Source organism: Amphimedon queenslandica, unplaced genomic scaffold (assembly GCF_000090795.2).
Source record: "Amphimedon queenslandica unplaced genomic scaffold, v1.1 AMPQUscaffold_12914, whole genome shotgun sequence".
NCBI classification, from domain to species: domain Eukaryota; kingdom Metazoa; phylum Porifera; class Demospongiae; order Haplosclerida; family Niphatidae; genus Amphimedon; species Amphimedon queenslandica.
Window position 1 is genome coordinate 35,775 of NW_003546850.1, and position 4,878 is coordinate 40,652.

Genomic DNA, 4,878 nt, shown 5'->3' on the forward strand with positions numbered 1-4,878 from the left:
TGACATAAGAACAACCTCAGCTACACCTGCCACTCTAAGTAAGTATAGTCATCACCTTTGTTTGAGTGTTTTTGTACTTATGTTATCTAGCCGGTCAAGGAGCAGATGTCAAGTTAAATTATAGTTTCCCAGAATTCAGTTACAATTCCAATAATAAGTTAAATGATATTACATTTTATCCTGTCACAAGTCTTGTGGATAATGTCATTGAAGGGAATGAGTTAATCCAGGTTGTACTTCTTCCAGGACCAAATTCTGCTAACATTCAATTCATACCAGCACTACAGACAGCTACTATAACAATATTTGATAAAACAAGTAAAGTACTTACATGCATCAAATATTTTAAAGATTTTAAATTTTAGATAGCCCCACTACCCTGTCAATAGAAAGAAGATCATACAGTGTAATTGAGAGTGAAGGAAGTTTAGAAATATGTGTTGTACTAACTGGAGATATCTTATCAAGCTCAGTGAATATTAGTGTTCTTGATTCACAAGGAACTGCAAAACGAAATTGTAATTGAGTTCTTAATTGTGTCTTATGTAATTTTATTCCTATCATAGCTGACTACACCTTTAATAGTAATACTTTAACTCTGCCTGCTTTTGAGAACAAGAGCTGTACAAGTCTTTATATTATTAATGATAACTTATGGGAGCCATCATATGAGAGTTTCACATTATCAATTTCTAGAGTAACACCTGAGAATAGCAACTTCATTTTAGACAATACCCCATCAACAATTCAAATACAGGATGATGACAGTAAGCTCAATAGCAAGGCTTCATATATTAGTATAATTTTTGTGCATAAAGTATTGTGCATCTGTTGTGTGCTGTAATTAATTTTTGGAGAAAGTATCATTGATCTACAGCAAACCTTATTTCAGTCGGCCTTTGTGTTAATACAGCAACTATAATAAAAGTTTAGAACACTGTATGTATATAATTGTATAGTCTTGCCATGACCCTTTGTGGAGGGTCAAGGTGAAAATAAAAGTATAAACATTCAGCCATAAAAATTAATATTTTTAGTATGAGACTAAACTGTACCTATGTGTCACTATTTGATTTTAGTTTTCAGGCCATTTAAATAGAATTTGTGTTTCTCCTTTTCTACCCAAATTAGTGATCATTATGATTCATATGCTATACACAATTTATACTGCAATAATTTATAATTGAATTCAGCTACCAGCCCCAACTCTGTAATGCAAACTGTATAAATTTTATTGGAATGGCCCTAGTTAGGTGCTGCACATATTTTACCAATTCTGCCACTTAAAGTCTTTATTATATATACATAAATCTTTTTGAATGTTATGTACAGTAAAACAACAATTAACTGAGGATGTAATTGTACAGTGCTACACATCTGCTACTAATTGTAACAGTAATACTAATGGAGTCAGTCTTGCAGCTATTGACTGCTGTAATAGAACTGGTGGAGGATATATATCTCATTCTTCACTAGCTGCAGCACAACAATGTGGTGCATGTGTTGGTAAGATATTTTAATATGTCAGTTTAATTTTTTTATATTCATTATTCACTAGTTGTTGGTTTTGATCAAACACGTGTGCATATTGGCCCAAGTGATGCTGGTAGAAGATACTCATTTACTGCTGATGTACTCCTCAGTACTCCTGGGGCTCCTGATGTTACTGGCCTGGATTATACTATTTCACGAGAGCCAGTGACTCTAGTTGATGGTAAATTACTATTATTTTTGGTACTTCACATAAACTGCTACATTTATCTTTGTCCTCCTGTGAGGCACACTTTCTTTTATCGCTTTTCCTGGCTTTAGAACTCACTTATTGAGCTTTTGATTTATTCCATTCTCTCTCTTATACCTCATAAGCGGTTCTTATTAAGGAACTATATTTGCAAAAACTACTGAAATTCTGATTTGCAGATTTTAATTTTGTGAATTCTACCATGTGCCATGTGGGTACTGTATTAAATTGATTTTTGCAGATTTATTGAGCTTTTGATTTATTCCATTCTCTCTCTTATACCTCATAAGCGGTTCTTATTAAGGAATTATATTTGCAAAAACTACTGAAATTCTGATTTGCAGATTTTAATTTTGTGAATTCTACCATGTGCCATGTGGGTACTGTATTAAATTGATTTTTGCAGATTTATTTTTGCAAATCAGGAAGAAATCCTCAAAATTTGTAACCCTAGAAAAAACCACTTATATGGTGATACAATGAAAATACTTTTTTATAAATTTAAGACATTTTTATTCTAATAATTATTAAACATGCAATACTATTTTTGTTCTTTCCTTCTTGAATTCTCTCCGAGCACGTGGACTAGTTCCTAGTGTACATGTTCCTTCAACTGTATTTCTCTCTTCTCACTTATACCCTCTTCCATGTTTTCTCCCCATAAAAATATAATAAATCGAATTAAAAAAAAATTTTTCTCATTACAGTTGCTGACTACTTAAGTTCAGATTTTTCTGGACTAACCAATGGTTTCCTACCAGAAAGGTTTCGCATACAATATGTATCACAAGGAAATGATGTTGCTCTCCAACCAACTCTTTCATTTGATTACTGGGTTACTGCTGAAACTGATGCAGCTGCAGGTGATCCACCAATACCATCAGGAGTTGTACTTGTATACAGATGCCTTAGCATTATAATTGATGATATAGACAGTGAGTACATTTTATTGTATCTGAATCATAATCTTTTTTTATGATGCAGTAATTACTGTAGGTCTAATAGGATCATGCACATGCTTCCCACCATTATTAGAGGGTCGTGATGGTGTAGTTGGTATTGCAGGTCCAGCATTTACATATGAAGCTCCTTTTGAAGTCACTGTCTCACTTGAGAGGTATACTGGCCCATTGTCTCAAGATGAATCTGCTGTTGGAGACTTTGGTATTATACATTTGATTTTTAATCATTTTACTCACTCCTTTAATTTAGATCTTTTTAACTTCACTGATAGGCGTAGTGTTGTGTTTTTACCAACAGTATATCATTTTAATCAACGTGTTGAACGTGTGACTTTTTTCATGCCACAGGATAACATTGTTGAGTTGCAAGAAGTGTTTCAGTTGAGACTCAGTGTTAATGATTCTCGAGTTAGGCTAGATCCTTACCAAACTACTCGAGTGGTAAGGCTTAACAATCAAGATGGTGAGTCATTTTATTCATGAGATAACTACATTTGTTTGTATTATAGTTTTCAGTGTTGGGTTTAGAGAGTTACAAGTTACTATAAGAGAAGGAGAAGTTGCCACATTATTTATAAAGCAGATAGGAAATGAGACTAGTGGTGCAGTCATTGGAGGTTTTCCAGAGGGTCGTTTAACTCCAGTTCGATTGAGGTACATATTTGGGACTGCTACAGGTGGTTAGTATTAACATATTCATGTAGTTGGTTTTTAGCATGATATATGATAGGTAGTGATTTCTCCCTTAATTCTTCTATTCCAAGATTCACATACAGTGTCAATAATAGACTGAATGATATTACATTCACTCCTATCACTAGTATTGATGATAATATCATTGAAGGAAATGAAACAATAAGAATCATCATATTACGTGGTAGTGATAATGTTGTACAAATATTAAAAGACCGGCAGACAGCTACCATCACCATTATTGATGACGACAGTAAGTTATATAATAATTTAGTGGAGACAAGAAATTATTTTACTTATTGCATTGCATAGTTGGTATGCTGTCATTAGAGAGAGGAACATATGATGTGATTGAGAATGAAGGAAGTGTAGAAATATGTGCTGTACTAACTGGAGGAGTATTATCAACTGATACAGTAATAACTATACAAGCTAGAGATAGCACTGCACAACTTTGGAGTGAGTATTGATGTTAATATTGCATTAATGATGATTTATCCTTTAATTAGGTGACTATAGTACTCGTAGAATTCGTCCAATATTACATTCATCTACAATAAAGACATGTGATAGATTTAATATTATGAATGATGTCATTAGAGAACCACTATTTGAGAACTTTACAGTGTTAATAACAAGTGTCTTTCCGGAAAATAGTGGATTAACAGTAAACGGGAGTCCATCTTTTATCAGGATACGAGATGATGATCAATAATAAAACAAGTTATAAGTATAATGGCAATTATTAAGTTTCATGTGTTAGATGATGCTTTGATTGCCAAAAATTGCATATTTCTTAAAATAGTAAAAGAAAATTAGATGTTTTCCCCATCTCAAGAGTTTACATTAGCATTGATAGTATAAAATCCAGTCACTAACTTAATTTCTTAAAGGTTACAATATACTCCATTTGATGAGCATCACCATCTTTGATTCTCATTTTTACAAAGCAAATTTAATTTGAATTTATAGTACACCCTTTATTTGCTCATGTAGTTATTCCCATTATTGTGTATGTTTGCTTTGGGCATATTTAAATAACAATCTAAATGGGCATATTTTTACTTATTAATAGCAATAAAAAATCAATTAACTAATGAATAGAATAAACTATTATATTATTACAAGTTCGTAACCAATTTGATGACTAACAAAAAATTATCTTGTATTGTCCACATACAATTCAGTAGCCATGTCAAAAAGAATTCTCACATACGATGGTTTGCCATGCCCTCTCCTATCCAGTACATTTATTTTCCTTATTTTAACTGCATTACAATGCTTCTCCCATAAGTCATATAAAGCTTTAACAATGTCATCATTAAGTAAATCAGAATTTAAACTCAATTCAAAAAGAGGGACATCAGCTGGTGAGAGAGAGGAGAAGATACTTTGAATCATAAAGAGAAGACTTGGAGTAGAAATTTTCCAATTCATTAAACCAAAATGACGTAAGAGATGAGCTTTTTCAGATATGAGGCT